General features: G+C 45.1%; 1 protein-coding gene across 8 annotated transcripts in view; it reads right to left on the bottom strand.

Annotated features, from left to right (window-relative positions):
* The window catches only part of enox2 (ecto-NOX disulfide-thiol exchanger 2), a 223,206-nt gene that overhangs the window by 117,870 nt on the left and 91,845 nt on the right, over nt 1–13,491 (bottom strand). The window lies entirely within an intron of this gene.

Raw genomic sequence — 13,491 nt, 5'->3', positions numbered from 1 at the left:
GAGCTACAGTCTAAAGTTTTTTGCCTTGTCACTATATGTATCCTATTAACAATAAAGCCTTATTCTACAATCACACCGGACACGATTTGCACGTCAAATTTGGGTTCACTGCCTCTCTTCCAACGAACGCCCTTCAGATTCGTGGATCGACACCTCTTCAGATTCTCTTCAATGTTGGTCTTGATTACATGACCACAGATTACATCATCAACACGTCAATGGCCTAAGCTGACTGGTTGGTTGATGCAATGCACCTTCTTTGCCAAATTTAAAATACTTCAACTCTTAAAACATTGAGGAGCAATGCTCAAAATGCAATGTGATGTCCAAAAAGCACTGCTTCCAGACCGCTACACCCAATGCTCTGACTCCATCTGTACATTGACTTCACATTTAAACTGGACGTCCCTGATGAGCGAGTTCCGTTCGGTGTGAACCCAGCTCAACACTGACAAAAAAACAAATAAGGCAATATAAAATATCTAGGTATTTACAGGGCTCCAGACTGCGAGCAATTGGTCGCATTTTGCGACCAAAATTTGAGAGTGTGCGACTGAATTTTACATCCAGTCGCACATGTGCGACCAGTAAATTTGCCTCCCCCACCCTTCGTATTTTTTTATACATCAAACGTGGAAGGGGCACGTCAATGATCAATGAAATAATCAATGAGACGCAAGCGCACACGCACGCAGGCAGACACACACACTCGTGCACATACTCATGAAACGCGAGCACGTACACTCTCGCGTGATGCCTGTGTGTGAGGCGGCCACTGCGTGTGAGAAGAATAGGGAAAGCCACTGTGAGTGGCTAAAATGCGTAGAGGGGGCGGGGCCTAGAGATAATCGAGCGCGCGTAAACATCTGTGGGAAGGAAACTGAGATAAATATCACAACCTGATATGTGCGTCTGAGCTATGGGTAAGCGAACTATTGATTCGTTCTTCCGACCTGCGGCTAGTGTACCAGTGCCAGAGTGTACAGCAGGGGTCTCAAACTCGCGGCCCGCGGGCTATTTGCGGCCCCCAAGATGATATTTTGCGGTCCCCGCCTTAATATGAAGGTTTAATGTTACTGCAGCCCGCCAGTTTGTATGAATGACACTTTTTCATCGTCGTGCTCGGAGCTGACCAACCAATCACAGTGGGGTATATGACTCTTGGGGGCGTGACAATGACAGGGTTTGAAAGCAGGAAACCTGACAGCCCCCTCCCTCCCCGGGCCACATTAAGAAGTTCCTTACTTTCCTTTTGAACGTATTTATTCGCTCGTAATTTTCTACATACATGCAGTCCGTGCTGAACTTTTCTCTGGGCCGCACAGACCCGGAGGAAGGTTTAGGTTTTGGTTACGGCGGCGCATCAAACGGTTATGCACGGCCGTTACGGCAGCACACCGCTCCCGCGGGAGTCGGGTCAGCTGAGGAGAATAAATGTCCCACACGTACATGCGTGACAGCTAACGGGGCTTGAACTTTAAACACGTGCGGGCAAAAACAACATTAGTTTTAGACACACTGAAAATACGTGGGGAAAATGCAACGATAGACGTGTTTGAGATGAACCGGCACCTCGCCTGGATCGTTGGGGAGACCGGGGGGGGGGGGGGGGGGGGGGGGGGCTGTGAGATGAAAGCGAATCTGCAGCAAGACTAAAGGAGAACAGGAAGTTGGAGTTGTCCTTAACATTCTTTTTTGTTTTAATATTCTTCTACCCCTTAGTATGATCTGTGTTAAATATATATTTTATGATTATTTTAATGTTTTGTGATGTATGTAGCCTTTTTTAATGAATTGGTATTTTAAATTATTTTAATTAATCACACAACTACAAAAACCATCAGGACACATGTCCCATAATGCATTGTTTTGTAGTCTGTAGGGCAGCTGTGTCCGGGTAGGTTTGCCCCTTGCTCCCACCCCTTTCTCGCGATATTTTTGTGATGATTGACAGTTGATGTTGGAGCAAAAACAAAAATATATGTCTCACACCAGGTGATCTGCGCAGCGTTGAGTTCACCTGGGTGATCTCAAACACGCTTGTTGTGCATCTTGGCTGCACCTATTTGGTGTCACAAAGATAAATTTCCATCAGTTTTCTTTACTTATTTGTACTGTCATGACAGCGATGGTGCTGTCAGTTTACCTTCTTGTTGCATCTTCAAAAGTGCAGAATAAAATGTGACACTGCATTTGAAACAGCACATTGTAATTTCTGCATCTATTATTAAAGTATTTATTAGTAATACAGTGGAAATTAGTAGATTTGGTTAGAATGTTGATTTACGGTATGCGCCCCTAAATTTTCTGGTTGCGCCCCTAAATTTTTCAGTTAGGGGCCACTGTGCTCCTAGTGAAAAAAGTTAGTCTGGAGCCCTGATTTATTTTTCCCCCAAAATATCAGAACTGGTGCTGCTAAACTACACCCCATTACTGAAAAACATACAGGACGATCTAACACGCTGGACCAACCTGCCTTTGTCCCTTATGGGCAAGGTAGCCACGGTTAAAATGAAAATCTTACCCAAAGTTAATTATCTCTTCTCAATGATTCCCACACAACCGCCATTAAAATGGTTCAAAACATTAGACTCATCCATATCAAGCTTTCTATGGAACAATAAACCTGCAAGAATTAGTCTAAAAACTTTAAAATCTGCAAAAAGCTGTGGAGGATTAGAATTACCTAACTTCCACAATTACTTTCTTGCAAATAGATTACAATACATCTTAAAATGGTTAAAAAATAATCCAGAAACCAACTCATGGTTAGACTTGGAACAGGCGTTATGTGGAAAGATCAACCTGTCAGATCTTCCATTTATTAGTCAAATAGTTAAAAAACAGGATTGTTTCAAAAGTATTAATATAAATGCCACTTTAACAGCCTGGTGGGAATTTCTCAAAATATCAAAATCATCAATTCAACCGTGCAAAATGACACCCATCTGGAACAACCCAGACATCCTCATAAACAAAAAAATTATCCACTTCCCAGCTTGGCAAGCAGGGGGCATAAAACAACTAGAGCACATAATTATTGATAGAAGATTCATAACTCCCCAGGAACTTCAAGACAAACATGGAATATATAACTTCTTGGAATATCAGCAACTTAAATCAATTATTACTAAAAAGTTTAAATACAGAGACAACGATTTAAAGCTACCAGATGTAGTTACCACTCTGATCAATTTCTCAATGAATAAAACTCTCTCCAAAATATACAAACTTTTATGTAATTTAGATAACAATATTTCACTTCCGACAACAAAATGGGATGCGGATTTGAGCATCAGCACAGATGAAAGTTTTTGGTCAGAACTTTGTCTAAACACCTTTAAAATGACAAAAAATCGTAATCTGCAGCTAATCCATTTCAAAACTCTTCACAGAATTTACTACACTGGACAGAGGATGTTCAAGATGGGTCTCAGTAACTCAGACATTTGTCAGCACTGTGACAGTAATCTACCCGACAATTACATGCATGCACTATGGTTCTGAACGCCTGTCCAGGCTCTCTGGCAGCAGGTATGTGCCGATCTATCAGTCTGGCTTAAGGTTTCAATCACAGCTTCACCGTCACTTTGTGTGCTTGGTGACATGAGTGCCATCGATGTAGAAGGAGGATTAGGCTCTATCATTTTCATAACTCTTTGCATTGCTAAAAAAACTATTTTAATAAATTGGAAAAGCAAAAAAAATATAAATATAAGTCAACACAGAAATCTGCTGCTTGATCATATCAGCTTGGAAAAAATGTCAGCCCAAAGTTCAAGTAACTTTGAAAGAATTCGGTCTCTCTGGTCTCCCATAGCTAACTCCGTGACTTAGGGGGTGGGGGGGGCATGGTCGTCGCTGCTCCTTGCCCTTCTGCCGTGGGCCGGGGTGGGGGTCGGGGCCTCCGGTGCCTGGCCGGGGGTGGTGGGGGCTCCGTTGGTCGGGGGGTCGGGTCCGGCGCCTGGGTGGGGCGGCCTGGGGCGCTGCGTGGTCCTCTGGGCTTGGGTGTGGGGGTGCGTGGTGGGGGGGTGGGGTGGTGGTCTGGCTTGGCTTGGGGGGGTGGTCCCTTTGCCTGTGCTGGGGGGGTTGGCGGGGGGCGCTGCTCGGGGGGGGGGCCCAGCGGCGCTGGATGGGCTTCCCGTCTACACCTGGGGCTGGGATCGGCCCTTCCCTGGCTCTGGGGCGGGACGGGACAACCCTCTTGGGGCCCCCGGTCGCTCTGGGTGTCATCCGCTTCGGCTGCGGGGTCTGGGGGTGGGGTGGGGGTCTTGTCGGCCCTGTCCTGTGGGGGGGCATTCTGGGGGGGGGGCACTATTGGTACGGGGCAGGGGGGGTTGACGGGTCGGGGTCTCCGCTGAGGCCATCGGCGGTTTCCCCGGCCGGTTGGCTGCCTCGGTCCCGTCGAGGCCTGACCAGAGCTCTTCTAGGGCCGGCGTTTGGGGGTGGGGGCCTGGGCTTGCTCCCGGGGGGGGCGGCGCTTTCTGGCTCCCCTCTCTCTGTGTGGGGGTGGTGGTGCTGTGCCTGGGGTGTCTGCGCCTCCGGGGCTGGGGCCCCGGGGCATGGTGGGCCTGGCCCCCTTGCTGGGGGGGGGGGGGGGGGGGGGGGGGGGGGGCGGGGGACGGCTGTTTGACCACCGGGGGACAGTCTATCATCTGTCCCCAACTTACCCCCTTCCTCATATAACCTCATAATAGGGTGAGGGGGTGGGGGGCTTAGCCTGCGATGAGCCTTGGGGGGGGGGGTTTACTAGGCAGTGACCCCCCTCCTGTGGTTGCCGTATGGAGTGGGCCCCCCCTCTTTCGGTTTTATTTGCACCTTAGACATGTAGGGCCCTTGGTAGGGGGGGTGCTTGGACATCACTGCCAGCAAGCAGCGGATGTCCTCCTAGCACCCTACCCGCCAATTTTAACCGCACCTTAGACATTTAGGGCCCCTTGGTGGGGAGGGTGAGGGGACGTCACTGTGAGTAATCAGGAGACGTCCCCTTAGTGCCCTACCCGCCAATTTTAACCGCACCCCCCTTAGTACACACACCCCTCCCCCCTCAATATATACATCCCAACATAAACACACACACATCCACACACACACTCTCTCAAACACACATACACGCACACACATTTTGCAAGGAAGGTGGGACCTAGGACCATCTGTCCCCTGCCTCTTCCCTGGTGGGGGGTACGGGCCCCTTTGCAACGGCGGCTGTGTCCCCGGGGTGCTGGCTTCCTGGGCCCGGCGGTGCTCTCTCCGCGCGGTGGGGGGGTTCACATTACATCTGAGCCGGGGGTGTTCGTGTCCCTGGGGGGTGGGTTCTGGTCCTTGCTCCTGAGTGCTGGGCCCCGCCAAATTTCCAACTGTGGCCGAGCCTGGTCGGGCCATATTTACAACACCCCTTGTGGGCCCTCTTTTTTCCCCAGGGTTCCCCCCTTCTGGGCGGGGGCGGCGGGCCCCTGCCTCGCTCCTCCCTGGACCAACCGTGGGCCGGGCGGATGGCTGCCTGGAGTGCGGAGTGGGTCTCCCTTGGGGGGTCCTGGCCCGTACCTGGGGTTGGGGCGGGGGGATGCCCGGATTTCCTGGGTGGTGGTGGGGTGCTCGTCTGGGGCTGTGGGCGTCCTTCTCCGGTGGGGCCCTGCGTTGGGTTCTCCCGGCGCGGCGGGGGGGCTGCTCTCCTGGTTGGGCTGGGGCGGCTGCCTCTTTCCCTCCGTGCCTCCCTGCTCTCTGGCTCTGGGGGCCTTGCGGCGGCCCTGCTGGCCCTGGCCTGGGTGGCGGGCTTGGTCGCCCGGGCAGCGGTTGTTCCCTGCCGGTTCCCGTGTGGCGTTGGGGGGAATCCGGCTGCCGCTGCTGGTGCGGTGGGGGTCTTGGGGTGGGGATGGCTGGGCACTCTCCCTCCTTCTTTTCACGTTCCACCATCCATTTTAGAAGAACATAAACACTCACCTGAGCACAGGTGTTAGCTCAACAGACTGAATGACTGAAATATTTCACACTAGTTGGTTTTAAGGCATAAGTATGCGTGTGAACACTATCTGTTTTGTGTACATGTCGACAGGTGGACATTTTTGCAACTAACAGGTGTGTTTATAACATTTGAGTGTGTGTGTGGACAGGCTCCGCCCTTTTTTTTTTTGTTGGTTTTTTTTTTACATTTGAACCTTACCATAATGATTAACAACCAGTAAACTTGTTGCTTTATGCTGCTTCATGGTCTTATCCCCCTTCCCCTCCTATTATCACCCCCTACCCCCCCTCTCTCTAACGTCCCTCTCTCTTCTTCCCCTCTTTCCTTTTCCGTCCGGTCCAACACCAAAGATTTTCAGACATGTTTGAAATTAATAAAGTTTGGCCTCAATTACAAAAGGGGTTTATTCAGACATACCTTTGGTTTGTCTGAAGATTAATAACCCCTCTTGTTAAAGTAAAATATGTCCAACCCAAGAGGCCCTCAGCTCTCATCTGTCTGCCTAGCTGTTGGACAGGACAAGTTAAAAAAATAAATAAATAAATAAATAAATAAATAAATAAATAAATAAATAAATAAATAAATAAAATATATTCATATATTTAAAGAGATTTTTACTCATTGGTAATGTTTTGCGTTTTTTCCATATTTCAGAGAGTATATTGCTGTTTTTGTTTGTGACTTTGCCAAACAATAAGGCTTGTTTATTCACTGTTTAATTAGAGGCAAACTTTTCCTTGCAAATTCTGATTATATAATACATACAAGACAAGGAGGACACTTGCATAAATAAATACTATAATAAGCACCAAAATAATGTGGCGGTTGCCCTTGAGCCCCTGGTAGATGGGTTCCAACTTAACTTTTGTTTTCTGCCTAATAGTTCCAATTTTCTGTGCTCTTTAAAGGCTACATTTGTTTATAATTCAAAGCTGGCTCCTGGAGATTCAGTCTCCATTCATGAAAAATTCATCACGATTCTTTGTGCTCTGATTTGTTTTTCTTCTCCATAGAGCAACGGATCAGAAGCCCTATATTACAGCAGCTCAACCAGAGGGCTGAAGAACCCTCATCAGTCGGGATCTAATTCAGGCAGTGATCCACACATCAACAACACAACTGTTATGAAGCACTGAAGGCTGCTTTCTGTACTTTTTATCAAAGCGTTAAATGGCGTAAAATGTTCTACCGCTGCGGTTTAGAAGATATGTGGAGCTGTATTCCCTTTCGCTCGGTGTGCCAAAACTCTCGATCAGATATTTCCTTTCTATATCATCGCGTTTTAGCATTTTTACTAGTTGGTAAATGATTGACACTGACTGACAAATGTGATGAATGTGCATTTAAATTGAGCCATTCTTGAAAAATACTTTAGACTTTTAAGTTTATCAACTATTCTTATCAAATTATCGAATGTGTAAATGTGTATTCTGCCAGTTCGGTGTTCCAAAAAATAAAAGAGGCCAGAGTAGCGTTTTCAATCCAGAGAGAACGCTTTGAGAAATACAGGGCCTAAAATACATAGTCTGTGGGTGGGGCTTTTCTTGGGTTTAACCTTGAGGGCTTTGTTTTTGTTGTAGACTGAGTTTAAATGGATCTTCTGTCTAGGCTCAAACATTTCTTCAGTCTATCTCCACTGAAAATCCATCTGTCACACTTGTTTCAGTCTTTCAGTCTTGAAATGCTTGAGGAGTTTCCCAAGGAGAGATGGAAAGAGAAGCCGTGGAAAGACTAAAACAGCTTTGACCAGCTGGCAGGGAAGCATTACTCAGCCCCAAATGTTACACTGTAATTACACTTCAAGAAGGAGGACTAAAGTTAACTTCTGCTTTACCGAAAAGTTTCACAAACTCCATGAAAATATAAAATGTCTTCTGAAGTGTAGCTTGATAGTGAGCAGTGAATGTACATGTCTCAAAAGCAGAGCCCCATGCTGGACAAACTCCGATAACATCCTGTGTGATATTTATAATCTTGTCAGTATGAGTGTTGTGTAAAGTTTTAACTGAAGTTATTATTTTATTAAACACCAGGGGCCTCATTTATAAAACTTTGCGTAGGATTTGCGTCAGAAATGGCGTACGGATGAAACATAGGACGTGCGTACGCAAAGAAATATTCGGATTTATAAAACCGTGCGCACGCACATCCTACGCATCTTTCCCTTAATAAATCACAACCGATTCTAAATGCAGCGCAGCTTTTTGCGGCTTCATGACACGCCCATATTTGTCCATAAATAGTCAGTGAAACGCCCATAAATGAATATTCATTGATTGCGGAACCATGGCAAACACCGAGAGGAAATCAAAAAAACGTAACTTCACTCAATGTGAGGTAGAAGTTATCGTTGGCGAGGTGGAAAAGAGGAGAAAAGTGTTGTTTGGAGGGCACAGTGTGGCCTTACTAATGCCAAAAAGGCACGTGAGCGGCAAACGGTGGCGGACGCCGTAAATGCTGCAGCCTCACAACCATTCACAACCAGCGCTCCATCGGGGGGGGGACACCGGAGCGCCAGATGCATGCGCCGGGGGACCAGGCAGAGCGCCAGATGCACCGGGTGACACGCGTGGTTCCTCCGAGTGCTCCTCTGTAACGCCGGGCCCAAAAGCCCGCAGAGGTCCAAAAGGACGGCTCGAGGAAGTCGGAACCGGCTCATAAGCCACTCGTCCTCATTTGCCAGCACGTCTTCTTGCTGTCTTAAGATGTGTTCACTCCGAATTCTTCCATTTGCCACATCTTCAAAGAGCGTAAGATCAGCCATTGTGCGTCATTACGCATTGTGATGGGGCATTTTATTTCCCTCCATTTAATTACATCTGACAAGCTACAGATGTCAGTAATAATCGACGTGGAAAATGGGAAATTGTTCAGCTCAAATGTAATTTCTTGTTGCTTTCTGAATGGTTGAAACATACGCCATACATTGTTTTATCAAAAATAAAACAAACCAAAGGCATATGCATGGATACCATAATTCCATAGCTTATGAAGAAATGTCTTAATATGAAAACAACTTTCCCCAGTGAACAATTAGTACGTCTGTCCGTCCGTCCGCACGCCCGCACCTATATCCGCTCCGCCAGACGGACACACTGACGAGAATATCAGTTTTGTACATTATTTTCGTTCTGTTAACTATATTATTTATGAGGATGAATTGCACAACATGCCAATATTGCAGAACATATTTCACTTTTCTTTTTCCAAATAAGTGTTCATTTGAATTTCTGTTGTAATTTTCGTTTTTTTGTTTTGTTTGTTTCATTGCTGATCGATCAAACGGGTGTTCGTGTAGGCTGTTAATTGTAAGACTTGCTTTGTGAAGTCTTCATGTTATTTCTGAGAGGCAGGATTGTCATTTTCACTTTCACGTGTTTCTTCCATCTGCCGACGGTGTCGCCGTTTCTCATTTCACCCGTTTTTGTGCGTACGCCTGGGTCAGAGCTTGCGTGAAGGACCGCACATTTTCCCGTCAAGTTTGCTTTTTATAAATCTCAACTATTGCGTAGAGAGTGGCGTACGCCTTCTTTTGTGCGTACGCAACGTTTATAAATGAGGCCCCAGGTGCCTATGTTTGAGTTAGAACTCTGAATAACTATTTGACATCTAAATGAACTGGGATAAGGACAGTGGTTCTTGGACTTAAGCCCCCCCCCTGAATGTCTGCAAGTCAAGCTGAATATGAAGAATGTCTTAGCTGGGCAAAAACGCCCCCATCATCACTGCTACATTTGTAACTGAAAACTGATGAATCGCATGTTTAAATGTGAACATATGGCAAGAGGCAGAAGCAATGTTAACAAGCATCACTCCCTGATGGAAGGAGGGAATAAATGTTGGGATGGTAGGTGTAAATATGACAAGAATGGACAGAGAAGATGTTGTATTAAGAAATGCATTGCTTAAGAAAGCAATACACAGTTCAAACAAAAACGTCTGTGTACATCTTATATACATGCCTGAATGTATGGTATATCAAGAAAGCCCGGCAAAGTAACTGGTGTGGAATACATGGATACGTGAGTGGGTTACCAACATTCAGTCAACCTATAAACTAGTTCATATTTATTGGATCTGTTAAATTATATGTGTCTTAGTATAATTACCATTATTCATTAACTGTCCAAAATACATTTTGTATATTTGTAGGAGGAAAAAAAACTATAAATAACTTAAACCCAACTTTGAGGCCGTGGAACTATGCTAACAATTATATCAGATATTTTAAAAACTGAGAGTTAAGGTACAGCTGGGTTTAGCCTTACAAGTTACAGTACATTGTATTTACTGCAATCGCACAGAAGACAAAAACCAACTGGTTATGTTGAGTGATACTTGACAGATCAACAACGACAAAAAGTTGCCGTTGTGTATTTAACAGTCTTGCACCTGAAATACTTTGACTGGATGAGCAGTTTCTGAGGTCCTCCCAAACTTGAAAGGTGACTGACAAACCGTCATGCATTTTTGCGCAATTCAGTCACCACATTAAAACAAGATGTCACTCTATTTCTAGTCCTAAAGTGTCCGTCCGAACAACAGAACAAATGTTGGCCCATGCAGGACTGTGGTGCATCAGACCTCAGCTTCCTAAAAAGGAAAGTCATCGAAACTATGAGTGCCCTTAGCAGAAGCACAAACAAGGTGTCTGGCTGATCTGACTTAGCAACGACTGGCAAAGAACGCAGAGCAGCGGCAGCATTCAAAAGATTATTAGAGAGGCTTTTCACTCCCAGCGTATTTATAGCAAAGACAAAGAGCTGTTAAAACACAGGCACTTCAAACAAGAGAGGAGAAGGCGGGATCATTCACTGTGCAGCTCAGTTATCTGACACAGCTAGCTAGCTCATCTTGTGATGCATAAAGTTAATGGTTGGGAGCAACCTGTTCATTTTACCCTTATGGCTTTACTCAAAAGAGGACAACCCCATCATAGTTTATAACTTAAACAATCGCACATTTAAACTGAAGCTTGTAGACGTAGCCGTGGGGCACAACAGTCTACTCTAGATTCTCTTGGAGAGTCTTAAACAAAAGTCTTTAGTTTAATGGTTTCATAAACATTTAATGAATATCCTTTAGAATTGGAGTAATTTTATTAAATACCAATTTAAACTCCTTGTTAGCAGTGGATATATTCCGAGGTAAAACCAATCCACTCTCATCAATTTCTAAACTAGCATGAAGTGAAGCTCAGCATTTGCTGAGCAGAGATGAATAGGGTGAATATTTAAGGCACAATGACCCTATAACCAGCAGATTTCTACTGAAAGCTGAAAGTGGAAAAAGATTTAGTAGTTAAGTTTCACTGTTTCCATGGTAATCAGTCAACTTAAAGTAAATTGAGAATCAAGTTGTGAACCTCTTTGCTATGTATTTAAATATTTACCAGAATATACATCTATGATAAACCTATACAGACAAGCAGAGACAACATTTTAAGTAGTATAAGAACGCATCCTACTTTTTGGGTTCTTTATCAACTAAAACAATCTAAACTCAGAGCTGAATTACAGTCTCAATACGTGAACATAGCAACTGTTACAATTTCTATATTTAGTAAAATGTGTATATATCTACAATCATTATATTGCTATGCTGTTATAAAAATGGCCTTGTGGCCTTGTGGTTAGAGTGTCTGCCCTGTATCTGGAAGGTCGTGGGTTCAAACCCAGGCCGAGTCATACCAAAGACTTTAAAAATGGGACACAATAGCCCCAGTTACATGGGCAGAATATCTTGATCGGATCAATGGTCGGGTTAAAATTCACCCGTGCACATGGGATCAGAAAACCTTTTTCCGATTAGAAGAAACGTTCAGATGGCTCACACTTTCGGTCGGAATGAATCATTTGGGCATGCACAGTAGTGTTGAAAAGGACTGAGCGACATTTATTTCTGCTTCCCCAAACTCGCTGCGTGAGCTGGCGGCTCTCCTGAGTCCTGCAGCCGCTAACCCAGAGCGGCGGGACGGCTCGCAGTCTGAATTCTCCCACACATAAGAAAACAACAAAACGCACACGTAAAAAAGCATCCTCCCGCCCCTCAGTCACGAAGTTATTAATCCAGCTCCTCTGCTCACTCGGGTGCCAGTGGACCGAGTGAGCGTCGGGGGGCACGAAGAGCTCCTTCCCGCATCTCCCTCGTGAGGGGTGAAAGAGAGGGGAGAGCCAGCGGGGCGAGAGCGGAGCGGCGCTTTTCACGGGGCGTCCGCAGAGCAGCTGGTCGGTCCCGTATGCGCTCCACAGCTTTCTCTCAGCGAAACACCATCTATGCATGACGTAACCCAGAGCAGAAGTGACACATGATCGGAATGACCGTTTACATTCTCCACGATTGGATAAACGGTCGGTTTAACCCACCTATCTCAATCGGAAAGAAATTCTGATCCGAACGAGTCTGATCGGGGCAGAGTATTCCGAATGGCGTGTTTACATAACACATTTTCTTTCCGATCAGGCGTTCTTTCCGATTACTTTTGCCCATGTAAACGCGGCTAATGCCTCCACTCAGCATTAAGGTGGTTGGATTGGGGGGTTAAGCCACCATATGGTTCCCGAGCGCGGCTGTGTCTGCAACTCACCGCTCCCCCAGGGGATCAGTCAAATGGGGAGAACAAATTTCGCACCAAGATGTGGGACTTTAACTTTATATACATTAAAGCAACTCCTTTTTGCTTTTAGAATTCGCTGTCAGAGACATCGATGCTTGTAGCAGAACAATGTTGTAAAGGTCCAAAAACATGATCACAAAATAGGAAAGGAAACGAGGTGTACCTTGAACATTCATCACAACAACAAAAACAAAACATCACAAGATAATATTTAAGAGGTAAGGCCATGTCACACAGCCACTATATGTACATTTTGCACATATTGCACAAATTAAAATTGGCCATAAGTGATTATACAAGGACAAAAAGAGAAAAGTTGTAGTCTTCACATGAAACTTTCGCAGATCTATCACGAATGAACCACGCTAAAACCACGGAAGAAGTATGAATAAATTACGCAATTTATGTGCATTTTGCACATATTGCACAAATTAAAATTGGCCATAAGTGATTATACAAGGACAAAAAGAGAAAAGTTGTAGTCTTCACATGAAACTTTGGCAGATCTATCACGAATGAACCATGCTAAAACCACGAAAGGAACACATAAGTCAACGTAGAACCTGAACCGTGCATGATTATTGCGCTGTTTATTCACAATGTACTAGTGATTTGTGCATCAATTATGAAATTTGTGTATATGTGATATATAAAAAAAATATTAAAAAAACAATTGCGTAAGATGTCTGTGACTACTGCGTATAAACTATAACTAAAATACATATAAACTTCGTAATTCTCAAGTGACCAAAAATTGTGAACAGCTCAAGACCAAATTCACTAAAGTATTACAAATGACCAAAAATTCATACGAGAAAAATGCGCAAAATGTACGTAGTGGCTGTAGCTATTAGGTACAAACTTGAGCAGTTTGGATCAATAGAAAGAAAATGCTAGAAAAACAACAAATATT

The sequence above is a fragment of the Oryzias latipes genome, chromosome 10 (genome assembly GCF_053564925.1).
Source record: "Oryzias latipes strain Hd-rR chromosome 10, Olatipes_Hd-rR_3.1".
NCBI classification, from domain to species: Eukaryota; Metazoa; Chordata; class Actinopteri; order Beloniformes; family Adrianichthyidae; genus Oryzias; species Oryzias latipes.
This window is presented reverse-complemented; position numbering and strand designations above follow the sequence as displayed.